Below are 21,040 nucleotides of genomic sequence, written 5' to 3'. Positions count from 1 at the left end.
TATGCAGATTTTTGTTTAAGTATTGCAGATTTTAGAATTCTTTATGCATTTCAGTTTTAGATTTTTATTAAGCATTCAGTGTTAGTTTTGTTGTATATATTTATATGTATATGCACATTGAGTTGTGTGAGTAGACAACGCTTACTAAGCATTTGCTTATAGTTGCATTTCCTCTTACTGCAGATAAAGGAAAAGGAAAATATAGTGAAGGAAGGCGACAAGGAGGTGTGGGATGGATGTGTGATGTCTGGACTATGGAAGCCTTGGGATCTTGCTAAAGAATTTATTAAGATTTTATATTTAGACTGGTTGTGAAATTAGGTGGATTAAGTCTCTCTTGCATTGTTGGAACTATTCTTTCGTATTGTTGGTTTGTCCATGGAATGTTTTTATGTTTTAGAATTCTTCCATTTAAATTGTTATGCACATTAGTCTCATTATTTGAGTTGTATCACTGTCGCATGCATGTGCAGATTGATATATTTTAGTTGAGAACAAATGTTTGAGTAGAATTTGAGATGAGTTATATATGTTTTCAACTGCCACTAAATTGCATGTTTTCGAGTTTTCATAGAGTACTAAGTGTTACTACCAACATGTGAGCAAGATTAGTTAAGTAAAGTTTATAGTTAAGTAACGTCCCACTCTCACAGACTAGCTAAGGGGAGGGTAAGGTTGTTACAGTTGATATTAGAGCAGTTCCCATTCTCCAACATCACACACACATCAGCATCAGCCTTGTCGTCTTCAAGTAAGAAAGTACTTAATTTTTATTTATTATGCCTTTCCTTATTAATTGCAGTATAGAGAAATCCTTAGAAGTATTTACTTATATGTGTTTAAGTAAGATACAAGTTCTTGTTTTGGTTTTTCTATGTTTATATATATATATGTCTAGAGAGTATAGGGACGATTTCAAGTTCTCTCTCTCTGCATGACTAGATGGCAAGAAGGGGGCGTCCCTGTACCGCTCGTACTGAGGATCGAGCTCAGGAGAACGAAGAGCCCAGAACAACTGAGCCTAATCTCTCTGAAGTTGTTGCTCAACTCTAGAAACAAGTAGCAGAGCAGCAACAAGTAATTGCCAATTTAATGGCAAATTAGCATACAGTTCCTCCGCCCCCCCCCCCCTACTATCAATGTGGAGACCCCGGTGGTGACTGAGGTTCCACCAGCTACCCTAGAAGTAGCCACAGCACCTAAACGACAAGAAGCATACCTAATACAGTGGCTGAAGTTGAAGCTAGAAAGTTTCTCAGGCACGACTGAGCCCTGGGGTGCCCAGGCTTGGTTCAAGACATTGGAGAGCACAATGGAGCTTCTGGACTGGCCAGAAGTCGAGAAAGTAAAGTGTGCCTCCTTCTACCTATCTGGAGATGCTCGTTTGTGGTGGGAGAGAGTTAAGAGCAAGAGAGCAACCAACCGGATGAGCTGGGCTGACTTCGAGACAGAGTTTTACGAAGAATTCTTCCGCCAACGGATCACCAATAAGCATTATGAGGAGTTTATAGAATTCAGACAAGGTGACCTGCCAGTAGAAGAAGCAGTCAAGAGATTTAACAAGCTAGCTCGTCTCTTCCCAGAACTAGTAAGTACAGAGAAAGAACGAGTCAGACTGATGCTCTGAATGTTGAGGCCAGAAATAGCACTTAACGTGAGTAGTAGAACTCACCGACCACAAACTGGTGAAGAGCTGGTCAGCATGACATTAGTCGCTGAGCACTATTTGAACAGTATCAAGGCACAACAAATGCAACTCAAGCCAGTCAAAATGGAGGATAAGACAGCAGGGAATCAGAAACCCCAGGCAAGTAAGCAGAACTAGAAGGGCAAGGATAACAAAAGGAAACGATGGAATACAGAAGGCCACCAAAAGGGAGGTCCAGTAGACAAGCAGGCCAAGTTCCCTCCCTGTCCTAAATGTGGGAGACTACATCCAGGAGTCTGTCTTTTGGGTATGACTGGATGTTATTTGTGTGGTCAAGAAGGGCACCTGGCTAAGGCATGTCCTAACAAGGTCAAAGCACCTCAGCAACAGGCAGCGCAATACGGGAACAAGCCTCTGTTACACTACATGCCTACAACTCTGGACGGACCTCAGCTCAGTCAAGGAAGGTTGGAAGCCCCACCAGTTCCAGCCAGTGCCAGAGTATTCTCCCTCACTAAAGAGGAAGTTGCTAGTGCCTCCATGGTCATAACATGTCAAGTAGTTATTTTCCAGCATTTAGCTACTGTACTATTTGATATTGGGGCGACCCATTCTTTTATATCAGTGCGCTTTGCCAAGGAATTTCAGGTGCCTACAGAGAGCATGAACTCCAAGTTTTTGATGACCCTACCTTCTGAGGAAGTCATGGATCCAACCAGTGGCTTCGGGCTGTACCAATCAGAATTTCAGACCGAGAGATATATGTTGATCTAGTAGTCCTTGCGATGCAAGATTTAGATGTCATTCTGGGTATGGATTTCCTCAACAAGTACAGTGCTTCAGTGAACTGCCGCAGAAGGAAAGTGATTTTCAGCCCAGAAGGTGAACCATCCTTTAGGTTCACGGGAGTGCCGAAGAGGAGGACTCAGAAATTCCTCTCTTCCCTAACAGCCCACCAGATGTTAGCTAAAGGGTGTAATGGTTTTCATGCGTACATTGTGAATACAAAAGAACAAAAAGGACCTAAGTAGGAAGACGTTCAGATAGTCTGTGTGTGAGTATCCAGAGGTATTTCCAGAAGAGCTACCTGGACTACCTCCCAACAGAGAAGTGGAGTTTGTAATTGAGTTGGTGCCTGGCACTAGTCTAATTTCAAAAGCTCCATACCGAATGTCTCCAGCAGAGCTAAAAGAGCTACAAGAACAACTCCAGGAGTTGCTTGACAAAGGTTTCATTCGCCCTACTCATTCACCATGGGGAGCTCCAGTGTTGTTCGTTAAAAAGAAAGATAGATCTATGCGGATGTGCATAGATTATAGAGCGCTGAACAAAGTAACAGTCAAGAACAAGTACCCTCTTCCCAGAATAGATGATCTATTTGATCAGTTAAAGGGGGCAACAGTGTTCTCTAAGATAGACCTGCGCTCTGGGTACCATCAGTTGAGAGTGAAAGAAAGTGATATACCCAAAACAGCTTTCAGGACCAGATATGGACACTACGAGTTTGTAGTCATGCCTTTTGGAGTGACTAATGCACCTACGGTCTTCATGGACTTAATGAACAGAGTATTTAGAGAATACCTTGACAAGTTTGTCATTGTGTTCATCGACGACATTCTGATCTATTCAAGAACTCCAGAGAAGCATGACACACACTTAAGAATAGTACTGCAGACCCTTCGGCAAAAGCAACTTTATGCCAAATTCTCAAAGTGCGAGTTCTGGTTAGAGCAGGTGGTGTTTCTAGGTCATATCATTTCTAAAGAAGGTGTCCAGGTGGACCCTGCCAAAATAGAGGCGGTCAACAACTGGTGTAGGCCCAAGAACGCCAGGGAGATCAGAAGCTTCCTTGGTTTAGCTGGGTATTACAGGAAATTCGTGGAGGACTTTTCCAGGATAGCCTCTCCACTGACAGCCCTAACTAGGAAGAAAAAGAAGTTTGAATGGTCAGACAAATGCGAGCAAAGTTTCCAAGCATTGAAGAAAAGACTGACTAGTGCTCCCATCCTGACTGTTCCAGAGAGTGACAAGAGTTTTGACATATACAGTGATGCTTCCAAGATGAGCCTTGGAGCTGTTCTCATGAAAGAGGGGAAGGTTATAGCTTATGCTTCCAGACAACTCAAAGACTTTGAAAAGAATTACCCCACTCATGATCTTGAGCTGGCAGCTGTGGTCTTTGCACTAAAACTCTGGTGGCATTATTTATATGGAGTTCAGTGCAGAATCTTCACAGACCATCAGAACTTGAAGTATTTCTTTACCCAGAAAGACTTAAACATGAGACAGCGCAGGTGGCTAGAGTTAGTTAAAGATTATGATTGTGAAATCCTCTACCACCCAGGTAAAGCTAACAAAGTGGTGGATGCACTAAGCCGAAAATCCAGTACAACTCTGATGCCCTTGTCATCATTAGCATTGCCATTGCAGAAGGAATTGTCAGACTTTGGAGTCAAAATTATTTATGGGCAACTCTCTGTATTGACCTTAGAGTCAACCCTGCTTGAGGATATACAGAGAAAACAAGGTGAAGATCCAGACTTCCAGAAGATCAAGCAAGGGATACAGAAAGAAGAAAATTCAGAGTTTTGGGTATCAGACAGTGGAATCCTCTATCAGGGGAGCCGCCTTTGTGTTCCCAATGATGAGGAATTGAGAAAGAAGATTCTAGAAGAGGCTCATAGTACACCGTACTCCATGCATCCTGATTCCACCAAGATGTATCAAGATTTGAAACAGAGATTCTGATGGTCTGGACTCAAGAGAGATATTGCTAAATATGTCAGTACCTGCCTGACATGCCAGAGAGTCAAAGCGGAGCACCAGAGACCAGGAGGAGTCCAACAACCCCTCCCAATATCGGAGTGGAAGTGGGAAGAAATATCCATGGACTTTATAATAGGTCTTCCAAGAACCACCAATGGGTACGATGCGACATGGGTGATAGTGGACAGGTTGACAAAGTCTGCCCATTTTCTAGCTATCAAGGTGTCTCATTCAATAGAGCAGTTGGCGCAGCTATATGTTAAGGAAGTGATCAGACTTCATGGAGTCCCGAAGTCGATTGTTTCTGATAGGGATGGGCACTTCACCTCTCATTTTTGGGAGTGTATTCAGAATGCATTAGGCACCAAACTCAAGTTCAGTACAGCCTTCCATCCCCAGACTGTGTTGGACTTTTTGGGCCGTGAAAATCACTTTTTCGCATCGCGGAAACCCCGAAACCCCCGTCACCGGATCCGTGCGAAGAATAAAATTTTGAAAAACCTTCGAGTACGAGATTACTAACTCTAGATTTACATTGGAGTTCTAGATGGTTAAGAGTTTTTACCCTTGATGCACGCCCTTCGCGAATCCCGCTCGTCCAAGGTGCCGGATCTCAATATTGTCAAAGTAGACAATACTCTACACGTATCCACACGAACAAAAGAGGGAGAAAACCAAACTAAAGTGTGCTAGCACCTTAGTAGGGTTCGGCCAAGGTAGGATGAGAGAGAGAGAAGAAAGAGCTCAAGGAGGAAGAAGATAAAATAAATGCCTTGAATGAAAAAAAAATTCATTCTCATTCATTTTGAGTGGTCGGCCATAATTGTAACTCCCTTACAATTAATGTGGCCGGCCACATTAAATGGAAAGGGGTTTGTAACCTCCATAATGTGGCACACACATGTGATAGCTTTGATGATGTGGCACCTCATCATTAGTCCTCCTATTTCCAACTCACAAATGAGGTGGCAAATGGTCAAGTCAAACTTGACCTTTCATCTTCCTTCTCAAGTCAAGTCAAACTTGACCAAATCTCTCTCATGGTTGATCTAATCTAACCATTTGATTCAAACCAACTTAATATAATGAATCTAATTCATTTAATTAAATTGATTCAATGAGTCATAATCTAAATTAGACTCATTTAACACATGAATCAACTTGAGTCCAACACAATTAGCCTAACTTGGATTACTCTTAATCCAATTTGGTTCAATACATGAAACTAATCCTCTTGGTTCATCATATGAACCTAATCTCCATCTAATTGTCTTTAGTGTGTGACCCTATAGGTTCTTGTAACGTTAACAATGCCCCTAAACCCATTTAGGAACATAAGTAATGAGCGCTATCTAGCAACACATCATTACTACCCAAGTTACAAGAATGTTGAGATCCAACATCACCTTGTGACTACTAATTGTGACTCCTCACAATATATGACAAGTGTCCTTCTATCCTAGACATCTAGATTGATCAATGTGAGGCATATACCGTGTCATTCTCTGACCAATCTAAATCTTGAACTCCAAGAAGACTCACTAAATCAAATGAGCTCAATATCTCATATTGACTAATTTGGACATGGCCATGCACTTCGTGGTCTCACTCTATCAAGAATATCGATGTCTCTCCCATCATATAGGAGGGATAGATCCCATCTACATCACTCACATCCCTCTGCATAATTTATTACATACCCAGTAATCACCTTTATAGTCCACCCAGTTACGGGTGACGTTTGACGAAACCAAAGTACATAACTCCTTATGTAGAGAACCATGGTGACTTCAGGTCTAAGGACTAGTAGTCATACTAATAGCCATATGAGAAAGTATATGACACTCATATAATGATCCATGATATTTTCTCATGGCGGGTCATTCAGTATACATTCTCCAATACATACCTATGTGTCAACTTGATATCTCTATATCCATGACTTGTGAGATCAAGTCATCGAGTTGACCTACATGCTAGTCTTATTGCATTAACATTATCCCTGAATGTTAATACTCGACTAGGAATGATTAAGAGTAGTGTTCCCTATATCATCTCACTATCGATTCAACCAATCGATTGATATAGGTAAGAACTTTCTACTTAAGGACGCTATTATACTTAGTTTATTTGGCACCAATATAAGTAAGTATAATAACCAAAATAAATGCCTTTATTTATATAAGAATATGATACAACAAGTCCATAATACAATCCTCAAATGATTGGCTCTAGGGCTCTAACTAACAATCTCCCACTACACTAGTGCCAATCAGTGTAGGCTCTAAGCCCCAATGACCTAGTGTGACCATCATGCTTTCTCTGTGCCAAAGCCTTGGTCAAGAGATCTGCGATGTTAGCCTCTGTGGGTACTCTGCAAATCTTCACATCTCCTCTCTCGATAATCTCTCGAATGAGATGGAAGCGCCGTAGTATGTGTTTGATCCGCTGGTGTGAGCGATGTTCCTTCAACTGTGCTATAGCTCCATTGTTATCACAATAGAGCTCAATGGGGTCAGCGATGCTAGGAACCACCGTAAGTTCAGTGATGAACTTGTGGATCCAAACTGCCTCCTTTGCTGCCTCTGATGCAGCGATATACTTGGCCTCTGTTGTAGAATCAGCAACTGTGTCCTGCTTCGAACTCTTCCAGCTCACAGCACCACCATTTATGCAAAACACAAACCCCGATTGCGATCGATAATCATCCTGGTCGGTCTAGAAGTTGGCATCACTGTAACCCTTTACAGCTAGCTCATCATTGCCTCCATATATCAAGAAATATTCTTTAGTCCTTCTTGAGTACTTAAGAATATTCTTGACCGCTATCTAGTGACTTTCAACTAGATCAGACTGGTATCTACTCATCATGCTCAAAGCATACGAGACATCAGGACGAGTACATAGGATGGCGTACATGATAGATCCTATGGCTGAGGCATAAGGGATCTGATCCATGCGGTCTCTCTCCTCTCTAGATGAGGGACCTTGAGTCTTCGAAAAACTCACGCCATGTGACATCGGCAGAAATCCCTTCTTGGAGTTCTGCATGGTAAACCGAAGGAGTACCTTGTCAATATATGTACTCTGACTTAGGCCAAACAATCTCTTAGATCTATCTCTATAGATCTGTATCCCTAGAATGAGGGATGCCTCACCTAAGTCCTTCATTGAGAAACATGTCCCTATCTAAGTCTTGATAGACTATAGCAAAGGGATGTCTTTCCCAATGAGCAGTATGTCATCCACATACAATATGAGGAAGACAACTATGTCCCTTGCAACCTTCTTGTAGACACAACGCTCATCTTCATTCTTGATGAAACCAAACTATTTGATTGCATCATCGAATCGAAGATTCCAGCTCCGAGAAGCTTGCTTTAGTCCATAAATGGACCTATGCAGCTTGCATACTCTGCTAGTATGCTGTGAATCTACAAAACCCTCAGGTTGTGTCATGTACACATCCTCGAGCAGGTTTCCATTCAGAAACACGGTTTTGACATCCATCTGTCATATCTCATAGTCATGGTATGCTGCAATAGTAAGCATGATCCGAATGGACTTAAACATCGCTACTAGAGAAAAGGTTTCATCATAGTCAATACCATGAATCTACTTGAAACCTTTACCTACCAAGCGACCCTTATAGATAAGTCCATCCATGTCAGTCTTTCTCTTAAAGACCCACTTACACCCTATGGGTTTTACCCCTTCAGGTGGATCAACCAAAGTCCTTACTTGGAAGGTGTACATGGATTCCATTTCAGATCTCATGGCCTCTAGCCATTTCTCGGAATCTGGTCTCATCACATCTTCTTGATAGGTGGTAGGCTCATCCTCTATGAGCACAACGTCATCATGGTCAGACAAGAGAAATGAATATCTCTCAGGTTGACGACGTACCCTATCAGACCTGTGAAGAGGTATGTCTACTTGAATTGGTTGTTGTTCCTCAACTCCTTATGGAACAACATCATCCACAACAGTTTGTGGTTCCAGTTCAACTTCCATTGAGGCTTCAGTGCTATGGTCTGCATCTTGAACTTCTTCAAAATCGAACGTACTCCCACTAGTCTTTCTAGAAACAAAGTACCTTTCTAGAAAGACCCCAGTCTTTGCCACAACTACCTTGTGCTGACTGGGAATGTAGAAGTAATATCCCTTAGTTTCCTTGGGATATCCAATGAAGTAGCACTTGTTGGATTTGGGTCCCAGTTTGTCTGAGACTTGATGTCTAACGTAAGTCTCACAACCCCAAATCCTCATAAAAGACACCTGGGCATCTCTCCCAGTCCATATCCTATATGGTGTCTTTATCACGGCCTTGGATAGAACTCAATTGAGTATAAAAGCTGCCGTGTCTAGAGCATAGTTCCAAAGATGGTATATGTGAATTCTGGCTCGATCAGGTATCCTTTCTGGGTCACATCATCTCCAAGGATGGTATTATGGTAGACCCCAGTAAAATAGAGGCTGTGAGTAACTGGAAAAGACCTAAAAACGCCAATGAAATCAGAAGTTTTCTCGGACTGGCAGGCTATTACAGGAAATTTGTAGAGGATTTCTCCAAGATAGCCTCCCCACTGACAACTCTCACCTGGAAGAATAGAAACTTTCAGTGGACAGAGGACTGTGAGAATAGTTTCATGGAGCTCAAAAGAAGATTGACCAGTGCACCCATTCTGACTCTACCCAAAAACACAGACAGCTTTGATATTTACAGCGATGCCTCTAAATTGGGACTAGGAGCAGTACTGATGTAAGAAGGTAAGGTGATCGCCTATGCCTCCAAACAACTCAAGGACTATGAGAGGAACTACCCTACTCACGACCTTGAGCTTGCAGCATTTGTGTTCGCCCTCAAAATTTGGAGACATTACTTGTATGGAGCTTAGTGTAGAGTGTATATAGATCATCAGAGTCTGAAGTACTTCTTCACTCAGAAGGATCTGAATATGCGACAGTGCAGATGGCTCGAGCTGGTCAAAGATTATGACATAGGCATCCTCTACCACCCAGGAAAAGCTAATAAGGTGGCAAACGCACTTAGCAGGAAGTCCAGTGCTACCTTACTATCCCTAGCAGCTATGTCACCACCCCTACAAAAGGAGATCACAGATTTCGGTCTTAAACTTATAGTTGGGCAACTCTCTACTATGACATTAGCCTCTACCCTGCTTGGTGACATCCAGACAGCTCAAGAGCAGGACCCTGAAATTCATAAAATCAAGCAAGGGTTAGCAGAATCAGAGAGTGGAGATTCAAAGAGTCCGATAGTGGGGTACTACATTTTGGTGACAGACTATGCGTTCCGGATCAGGAGGAACTACGGAGGAAAATCCTAGACGAGGCTCACAGGACTCCTTATGCGATGCATCCTGGCTCCACCAAGATGTATCAAGACCTAAAGAAACGTTTTTGGTGGCCGGGGATGAAAAGAGACATCACCAGATATGTCAGTACCTGTCTGACCTGTCAGAGGGTCAAGGCAGAACACCAGAGACCAGGAGGAGTTCTGCAGCCTATCTAGATTCCAGAGTGGAAGTGGGAGGATATTTCTATGGATTTCATAGTGGGACTACCCAGAACCATGAATGGTTTTGATGTCATTTGGGTAATAGTCAATAGATTGACTAAATCAGCCCACTTCTTAGCTATCAGGATATCCTACTCCATGGAGCAGCTAGCTTAGTTGTATCTCAAGGAGATTGTCAGACTGCATGGAGTTCCACGGACCATCATTTTATATAGAGATAGTAGATTCACATCACACTTCTGGGAGTGTGTACAGTTAGCATTGGGCACCAAGTTAAAATTCAGCACAGCTTTCCATCCTCAGACAAATAGTCAGACGGAAGCGAGTAAATCAGGTACTCGAAGATATGCTCTGAGCGTGTGCCCTGGACTTCAAGGGAAGTTGGTGCAAATATCTGAGTTTAGCAGAATTTGCATACAACAATAGCTATCAGGTCACCATCGGCATGGCACCTTACGAGGCTCTCTACAGGTGGAGGTGTAGATCTCCAATCTGCTGGTATGAGAGTGGTGAACAGAAGAAACTAGAACTTTAGACGGATCTGGTAGCAGATACCACAGCATCTATACAACAGATCCGCCAGAGGATAGAGACAGCTCAGAGCCGCCAGAATACACGGCGTCGACCCTTAGAGTTCTCAGTTGGGGATACAGTATTTCTCCGAGTGGCTCCCATGAAGGGAGTAATGCGTTTTGGGAAGAAGGACAAATTAAGCCCTAGATATGTGGGACCATACCTTATCACTAGAAGAGTTGGCAAGGTAGCATATGAGCTAGAGCTACCTCAAGAGATGTCAGCTATCCATAACGTATTTCATGTCTCTATACTGAAGAAGCATATTCCAGATGCCACCCAGGTGATTGAGCCCCAGTTGGTACAAGTCCGCGAAGACCTCAGCTATGATAGTTGGCCTATTCAGATAATAGACCGAGCAGTTAAGAAATTGCGGAATAAGGAGGTACCATTAGTAAAAGTCATTTGGCAAAATCATACAACAGAAAAGGTAACTTGGGAAACAGAAGCTAGTATGAGACAGAAGTACCCAGAGTTATTCTAAGTTCGAGGATGAACTTTTTATAAGGTATGGGGGATTGTAACGCCCGAAAAATTATCACATTTTTTTAGAAATATTCTATTATTTTTCTGGAATTTTAGAATATTTTTATGAAATTTTTAGAATAGCCGAAGTAGTAAAAATAAATGAAAACATAAAATAGCTTAAGCGAGAATCGAACCCGATACCTATGGACTCTATGTCATATAGGGTGATTCTAGTAACCAAGGGACCCCAGCAGGGGTGTGCTGAAAGAAGAGGAGAACAATTATATTTAAGATTTAGTTGGGTGGTATAAATCACTTAATATAAATAGGAAATTAAGAGAGGAGTCATTATTTTCCAATCGGCAATTCTCTTTTCTCCTAAAACCCTCACCGCCGAACTCCCTCTCTCCCTCACCTCTCGGCGCCCAAGGCCAAGGAGACCTAGGGTTTCATCCCTAGGAGCATAGGAGCACTTTCCGGCGATGACTCCGGCACAAGGACGCTTCCCTCCGCTAGAAGGAAGCATAGACGCAAGAGGATCGTCGAAACGATCATCTTCTCCGGAAACCTAGTGATCGGATTGTAAGAAAATCTAGCGCAGGATGTAAGTAACCCCTCACCTGCAGTATAAGTAGCTAATTGTATGGTTTTTATACCTTAGTTCGCTTTTATGTCCTCAGTCTAGTCATATGCAGAAGTAGAGCACACCAAGTGCTCGATAAAATGCCTAGAATAGTTAAACGCTACAGTAAGCATTTTAATAGCTCAGTTAAATGCCCTAGATGCTTTTTAATTAGCATATATAGCCTTGCTTCAGCGATAGGGGACTACAGTCCAATGGGTGGGCTCCCACACTCGCCTTTAGGTTCAGATAACCTAGTTCTAGGTTTAGATAACCTAGTACAAGCAAGATAAAATAAATCAGTTATAAATAGTATTTTACTTTGATCAGTGGCACTGTACTGGACCTCAGTGTCCTTGGGTTGGGCTCCCATAATCGTCCCTAGGTTTAGATAACCTAGTAGCCCTACTAGATTCGGGACTTGCTACCCCGGACTTAGTTAGGGATGCGTGCACAGTAAGTACAGTTGCCGGACCCCTCAGCAGCATGTTTATTATTTTTATCTATTTATGAAAATAGTTTTCAAACTTCACAAAATAGATAAGTGAATTCAGCTTAACTTCAGTTTAGTTTCTATTGTTATAGAAGATAGCTTTATGTTCAGTTTTCGATTGCCATGATTTATATGCTCATGTTCCATGTTTTAGCATTTCTAGTATGATTCTCAGCTCGCATATCAGGATAGCATATTTTAAAAAGTATGATTTCTGTAAATGCATGTTTTGTGAGGTAGATGGTTTCTTACTAAGTTCCCAAGCTTACAGATGCATTTTTCCTTATACTCCAGATAAAGGTAAAGGAAAGATGGAATAGCGGAGGCTGGAGACAATGCGATGAAGGTGTGTGTGCGACGGAACATGGAATAAAGAGTCTTGGGGAGTAGCCCATCTAAAGACTTAGAAAGACAGCTTTTAGTCACTTTTCTGCACTTTAGGATACTAAGTATCATGAATTGTGAAACTATGTGCTTTGCCATGCTTAGACTGTTATTTGTCTTGATATTAGGTAGCAAGAATATGAGTAATAGCATGTCTAGATATTAGGTAGTCGATCGATTGGGAGAAACTCCCCGTGCACAGAATGCTATTGAATCGATCAGCTGATCAATTGAGGAATCCTCGATCAATCTGCCGATCGATTGAAACGCGACCTGTCGCGTACCGAGAGCTGATGAGTCGATCAACTCATCGATCGTCCATGGATCGATCAGGCAATCGATCGGGAATTTAATTCCCGCAAATAGAGAGCCTCTGAATCGATCATCGGATCGATTGGCCAGGCTGGATCGATCAGCCGATCGATCCAGATCTGACCTCATATACAGTAGCGAGCTGAATCGATCAATGGATCGATCAGATAACTCCAATCGATCAGCCGATCGATTGGGATGTCTGATTTCAGCCCACAAGTGCCTAACTCAGTTCTCGATCAAATAGAAAGTTAGTTTCCATTCTTTAGCGCATACATAGCTTGTGTACAACTTCAGAAGTGTACTCTAAGAATAATTATCTGAGTTCATAGTAAATAGCATAGAGTTTTAATTAGTTCAGTCTTTCCTTTCTTATTCCGCACTAGAATAGTTAGCATAATGTAACCCCGGCCTTACAACTTAGTTAGTAGGAGGCAGGTCGTTACAATGCGTAGGTCAATTGTTATGGATGTCCCATACCATAAAAGACTTTAATCTAGAATAAAAAATTGTTAAAACTTTTATTAATAACATAAGTTCTATAAATCTAACTAAAAATCCAATACATCACTCTAGAACAAAACACATAGAAGTCAAATTCCACTTTAAATACATTGAATCTAAATCTAACTTAGCTGATATATTTACCAAACCATTACCTGAATCTAAAAATTTAGTAACTTAAGAAGATAACAAGGAATATGTTTTATAGAATAGTTTTTTCAATTCATTTTCAAGTTACACACACACACACACACACACACACACACACATTCATAGGCTCTATCATAGAACAACATGATCCGATAATTTTAGCAGCCAATATCTTACAAACAAAGTAAGATCCCTTCCTTGTGTATTGTGAAACATAGAATGGTGTGAGATGCTTAGAACTTAGTCTAATATTTCAGATGCTTATGTCAATGCATCAAAATAAATCTAGGCTTTAAATAAATACATTGATCAATTTGAGTAATCTAGCTAGTAACAAACTAGTTGGAGACCAACACTCAAATTGACTAACCTAAGTCAACAACTTCTGTCTTGTGGTAGTCGGCTAAATACGAAGGTCGAACATTTATTTAAGGACTATTTTCTAGATGATTTTCTTCTCCTTAAAATATTTTCAAAACTTATGCATTTCATATCATGCTTGGACTTTAGGATATTCTTTAATTAAAGGGGAGAATCAACATTATTTTTTAAATCAATTTCAAAACCAACCTTCCCTAGAATTTTTCAAAATTCATATTTTCAAAACTTATTGGTTCAAAATTTCTCTTTTTTTTCTTCAAAAGTTATGGATTTTCAAAATATGTTTCAAAATTCTCTTTATGAAACATTTCAAAAATTAGACACTTATTTTTTTTCCTTAAAAAAATATATATGTTTCAAAATGTCTTCTTATTAGAAATCTTTGCTTAAAATTTTTTCCAAACTTAATTTTTGACTTAAAGTTTCTTCTTCAAATTTCAAAAAAATATTTTCCATTAAAAAAATTTTCTAAACTCTAAAGACTGATTTAAAAACTTAGTTTTTGGTTCCCTATTTTCCCTTAGAAAATTTTTGGTTCATGATTTTCTAAATTTCAATACTCATTTTATGTATTCTTGGAAACTTTCAAAATTCATAACTTCTTTCAAAATATGTTTCAAAACTTTTCTTAGAAAATTTTTGAAACTTATACTTGTAATGTATTTTTTCTTAGAAAAATCTTCAAAATTCTGATTTTCAAAATTTAGGGTAATTTTTCAAATCTTATTTTCAAAATCATTTTCAATATTCTTTAATTAAGGGAGAGAATCAACATCATTTTTTGAATCAATTCCAAAACCAACCTTCCCTAGAATTTTTCAAAATTCATATTTTCAAAACATATTGGTTCAAAATTTCTTTTTTTTGTTCAAGACTTATGGGTTTTTAAATTATGTTTCAAAATTCTCTTTACAAAACATTTCAAAATTATACACTTATTTATTTTCCTTAAAAAATATATTTGTTTTAAAATTTCTTCTTATTAGAAAATTTTCCTTCAAATTTTTTCCAAACTTAATTTTTGACTGTAAGTTTCTTCTTCAAATTTTAAAAAATTATTTTCCCTTAGACAAATTTTCTAAACTCTAAAGACTAATTTCAAAACTTAGTTTTTGGTTCCTTGTTTTCACATAGAAAGTTTTTGGTTCATGATTTTCTAAATTTCAAAACTTATTTTATGTTTTCTTGGAAATTTTTAAAATTCATAACTTCTTTCAAAATATGTTTAAAAACTTTTCTTAGAAAATTTTTGATAGTTATACTTGTATTGTATTTTTCCTTAGAAAAAACTTCAAAATTTTGATTTTCAAATTTTAGGGTAATTTTTCAAATCTTATTTTCAAAATCATTTTCAAAATTTATCTTAATCCTTTTCAAGATATTTTAAAACTTATTTCTTAAAAATTTGGTAAGAAAATTTTTTAAACTACAATTTTTGGTACAATATTTTCCTTGAAAATTTTTAAAATCATGTTTTTTTAACATATGCTACAGCATAGAAAACTATTGTTACAAAATTTTTCAAAGTAATTTGCTCCAAACCTTAGTTTTCCCTTGAAATATTTCTGACTTGGTGTGTGCTAAAGCCCTAATTTTTTATGTATATCAAAGGGGAAGAGATATTATGGTATAAATTCGGGGGGAGTTTTACTTGAAGGGGAGTTTTTCTTTACATGTTAAATCATTATCATATGATATTTTAACTTAGCTTTAAATTAGGTTGTCAAATATCAAAAAGAGAGATTATTGGTACAAAGAGCACCATAACGAACCTATATTTTGATGTTGTCAAAGGTTCAAATTAAGTTTTGTTATTATTTGATGAACTGACTAATTGTATACGATGTTTACTCAACCGGGAAAGCCCTAATTGTTGTTAGGCAAGGAAGTCTTAGAAGATCATGGAAGCCAGGTAGGAAAGTCTAGGTGGGTCAAGTATTTGACACCTGACTGTTGGATTCGATAGGTCAGGAGGACCTGATATCGAGGGGAAAGTCCTGGTGAGCCAATCAGAATTCCAAACAGGTATGGCAGACCAGATGTTTGGCAGGTAGGTTGAGGTAAACAACTAGAGTGGAGCGACAGGGAAGTCACATTCCACAAAGGGACAAATCCTAGGTCATTGATCCAACTGAAGAAACTGAGAGGTTTCCAAGTTGAGATAAAGATAGGTCTTATCGTCTTACTCATGTAGTATTATACTATTGTGATAACTTTGTGTTGTAATTATAATTTTTATACTATGGAACTAACTCTGTTTTATAGAATCCAAAGGGATCAATCGACCGAATAGGAGGTTCAATCGATCGAACCAAGATGTGGCAAGGTTCAAATTGTATAAAGCATACTTGGAAGATAGGCATATCGATCGACCGAACTCAGGGATCAGTTGACCGAACATTAAATGTAATTTATGACCAAATCTGGTAAAGATGGGTTCAGTCTAATCAGTCTACCAAACACAGGTATCAGTTGATTGAACAATAAATGCAATTAATGAGGTGAAGATTGGATCTCGGTGAAGAAGGAAGGACACATGATCAATCGACCGATAAGGAGAACGATCGATCAAAAGGATCAGTCGGCTGAAGGCTTTTTCAGTCGACCGAACGACTCTTATAAAAGTACACCTCAAGCTCTTAGCTAGCAAAAACTTCTATTCAATCTTATGCTTTTTATTTTCTCTATTTTTGCTACTACTGCTCTACGCCTCAACGTTGTGCGCAAGCTATGACGCCGAAGAGTTCCGACGATCTTCATCTTAAATCTTATTGGTCGGTACATTTACTTTAAGTTTGCATAACTCCTTGTAAAGCTCATTGTACAAATTACCTTTTTTTTGAAATTTTTTGAAAGAGGAATTTTAGTGGATTATCCAACCGTACGATCAAAGATCGCAGGTCTTGGAGTAAGAGTCAGCACAGGTTTCGAACCAAGTAACCATCTATGTCTCTGTGTTTATTATTTTTAATTCAACTGCTATAATTTGATTTTATCTTAATACGAAAAAAAAAATATTTGTAATGAGCAATATTCACCTCCCCTAGCTCTATCGCTATTCTGATCCTTCACATTCCCTCTCCTCGTGTTGTTCTTGACAGCCACTCACACCATGGACACTTCTAAATTCTGGTTCATTTGGAGGGCTTATACCTTATCGAGGTTTCATGGGAAGATGTAGTCTCTATCATATAACGTTACCATCATTTTTGTTTGTGGATAGACCCAATTTGTAGGGAGGGAATAATGTTATGGACCATGGGTAAGTCCATGCAGTAAAAGAGAATTTGGATGTCACGCCCCGGAGGAGTCTCTGTCCGAAGAAATTTCGACAGCATCTCCCCTGTACAGCGGACAATCTAAAACTTTCTACATCGCCCTTTGGGCCACATATACATCGGCCAACACGACCGGAACAATAACAATAATAAAACATACATCACACAGACATCCACGCAATTTAATAGTGAACAAACTAGAAACTGTAATAAGAAGACTCAAAAACAACCCTACTCAACTACACCCATAAAGCACAAAACCGATGTCCTACTCCACTACACTCATAAAGCTCAAATCCGACGATAAAATCAACTTACCTCTTCTGCCGTCCAGGCAGGCATGTAGTAAAACAAATCCAAATAAAAACTCATTGACAATGTCCATATAAGATCCAAGTGTATCAAAATAGTACAAGTCTCAACATAGTCTAGTAAAAGACACCAAAAGACAAATAAACATCCTCGTGGACTACAGGGGACTAGCGACTGGAACTCTCTAGACAGCATCAACCTGAAAATAACAACGGAGGAGGGTGTGAGTCCAGCACTCAGCGGGTATCAACTGATATGCATAATAAAGAAAATAACAACTAGCACTAATCATGCGTACAGTCTCCTGATACAAGAAAGATAAATGCAACTAAGGAATACAGGAGAAAACTGTACTAACCAGGACCAAGGTAAAAGGATAACAGGGTCGTCAGACCAAGAGTGTCATAATCCTGTATGCATGTCAAACATATGCATCCATATAAATGCAGCAAGTAAATGCAGCAAACACAAGCAATAAATGCATCATGCATATGATGCCAATGACATGGTCACCCTTGACGCCAGTCAACCATCTCACACACAATGGTGAGTCCGGGTGGGTAAGGTTGTGACAACTGTGCACTCTGATATCACTGCCCCTGATGAGTGACAGAGTGGACGGGATGTTGTCGGAGTACACACAAACTCCTACCCCAAATCATAAATGGGGGAGCGCAATGCTCTCATCTCCCGGTACACGATGACGGGGAGGAATCTCTGTCGGCTACCACGCTGCGTCACACTACCCATGAACGGACCAACTGAGCCAAGCAAAGTCCAACCGCCTGTCGGCTACCACGCTGCTACACTAAACCAGCGGAGCCAAACAGAGCAGAACTGTCTGCCGGCTACCACGCTGAGTCACCAGACCAACGGAGCCAAATAGCAGATCTGTCACACACCTGTCTGATCTACCACTAACCCACGAGTGGTGGTGTGTACGGATACATGTAACTGGCGATGTGCTCGACAATAATGGAGCAGACTATCGCACAGCATGCAATCATGCAAAATGATGCATGACACTAAACATGGCAATATCATGAATAGCATAGCAAGATCCATATATAAATATAAAATATGTACCACAGGAAAATGAATCAAATCAAGGTACACAGACCAGATAAGGTATCAAAAACCCTAGGTCCTGAACATGATAAATAACATGGTTGTGTCACTACCTCTATAAATATGAATAATCAGGTAAATACTAACATGAGGTGCATGGCAAATAAAAAAACAAGCATGTAACAGGTCAGGTAGTGATCAATCAAAACAGATAAGAAAACACAATCGTTGTTATTTGATAAAGACATTATTATGCATATCAAATGACATAAAGTAAGTCAAAGTACCCGCCTCCGATAAGAGGATCGTATCCGAATAGATCCCTCGTCGAGATACCGTCTCGAATCAAAGTCCTGTAATAAATCGTATAATTTAACTAAGTTTTATTATAAACAAAATAGTTAAACCAAAAATCCCCTTTCTACCAGGAACCCTAATTCCTTCATTAACCTTGGTTAGTTTCATTAACCCTAACTATTTAAAATCCAATCATACCTAATTCAAAACATAAACCTAATCAATCTACACATGAATCTAAAACATGATCAACCACATGTTCCATTCTAAATTCATAGACCACATCAATTACAAAATGTATCAAGATCCCTACTTCATACCTCAAGTTCAGCCCCCCTTCCTCCTATTTTTTCCACACAAAAAGGAACGTTGCTGTGGAAATGAGGTTGCTGCCAACACCAGAAAGTCCACAGAACAGTCATTTCTGTTGGATTCCCTCACTGAACAAAACCAGATGAGATCCGACAAGAAGATCACAAATCAAACAATACTTGTTAACATCCTAATACCAAAACAATCTACGAATCAAGCTGAACAGAACAGAAGGTCACAAGAAATTGATCCGAGATCAAACAAGATCCTCAAATCCCTAACCTTCTCATCAATGCCTTACCTTGATTAGCCACCTCCAGAGATCGTCGCCAGATCTGGATTCTTGCCTTGGTGCTCTGAGCCCACTCGACGTCGGTGATCTAGGGCATGGTGGCAACAAAAGTGTGACCACAATGAGAGAGAAGAAGAACCAAATCGAAAGTCTCCACTCACTGATAGGGCAGAGGAGGATCAGCGGTGGAGACCGCTAGGGCAGAGGAGGATCAGTGGTGGAGACCGCTAGGGCAGAGGAAGAGGAAGTGGCGGCGGGACGGTGGTGGCACGCGTGAGGAGCAAGGTGGTCGGCGCTCGTGTGCTGTCATCGGAAAAGAAGGGAGATCAGCAGAGGGTGCTAGGGTACAGGCGACGGCTCGACCGGCAGTGGCTCGCGCTCGCCGGCGCTTGGGCAGGCTCGGGGGAGGAAGAAGGAGAATAGAAGAGGAGAAATCGGCTTTGCGGTGGAAGAGCATTGGCGTCGGGCAGAAGAAATGAAGAGGAGGAGAACCGCCGAGCGGTTAGGGCATGGGTCGCGATGGGGAAAGAAGAGGGCACGCGGGTTTTCGGCGAGGAAGAGAAGAAAGAAAACAAAGAAAAGAAAATAGAAAAAGAAATTAAGAAAATAAGGGGGCATTTGGTACGCGCGTTTTCCATTTTCATTTTCTGGAAAACGCGCGTTTTCTGGAAAATGGTGTTTGGTTTGCGTTTTCCGCGCGCGTTTTCTAAAAAATTGACTATCGTTTTCTAGAAAAACAGAGAATGACAAAAAGTCGTTTTCTGTTTTCTAGAAAACGCGCGTTTTCCAGAAAATGAAAATGAAAACGGTGCAAACCAAACGCACCCTAACATTTCCTCGCTTAAATGGGTAGCCTAAACAGGCTTTTTTTCGGGGCCCTGTTTTAATCTCGGTTAACTCGTCCATACGAGCTTCGAAAAATTCCCGAAAAATTTTTAAAAATTTCAAAAAATTCCCTTATCATTATTCTCTATTTTCCAGTATTTTACATTAGAACCCATCAAATACAAGAGATACATTCACGGCAGTTTTAGGATGAAGGGTGCATATCAAGAGAATTGATTAAGCTATAGTAATTGATTTTGTTTATGTCAAGTATATTTTTTTTTAGTAGAATTGAGTCTAGTATCTTTTATTTTTAGTAAGAATAAATCTTTCTTATTCAGTATTTGTTTTCTTCCTTCATGGGAATGAATGTCAGTAGTTATATTTAAATTGTTAGAATAATGCAATAAAAATTATGATTGAGTTTATAAAAAGAAATTAAACTCCTAAATCAAGAGGTCCCCTAATCTAAACAAGTTTCAAATTCTTCCTACTATTATAAGCCATCAAGGTCATAAAACCAAAAAGATAAAGATTAATTCCACCTATCACTAATTGAATATCTAATTTGATAGTGAATGTTTAGTTCATTTATAATATTATTTTATTATAAATCAAGTAAACGTGAATCAAATTGGCATACCTACCGTCATTTTCATGCATGAAAGGAGTTGTATGTAAGTTCCTTTTTTTAAAAAAAAAATCTTGGTATCTAGGTTTTCGGTCCAATTAATTTTGAAAGTAGGTGACCTGACGTCATTAGTAGTTCAAACTCTATACAAAATATCTATAGCATAATCTGTTAGAGATATTAGA

This window comes from Zingiber officinale, chromosome 7A (assembly GCF_018446385.1).
Source record: "Zingiber officinale cultivar Zhangliang chromosome 7A, Zo_v1.1, whole genome shotgun sequence".
Classification (NCBI taxonomy): Eukaryota; Viridiplantae; Streptophyta; class Magnoliopsida; order Zingiberales; family Zingiberaceae; genus Zingiber; species Zingiber officinale.
This window is presented reverse-complemented; position numbering follows the sequence as displayed.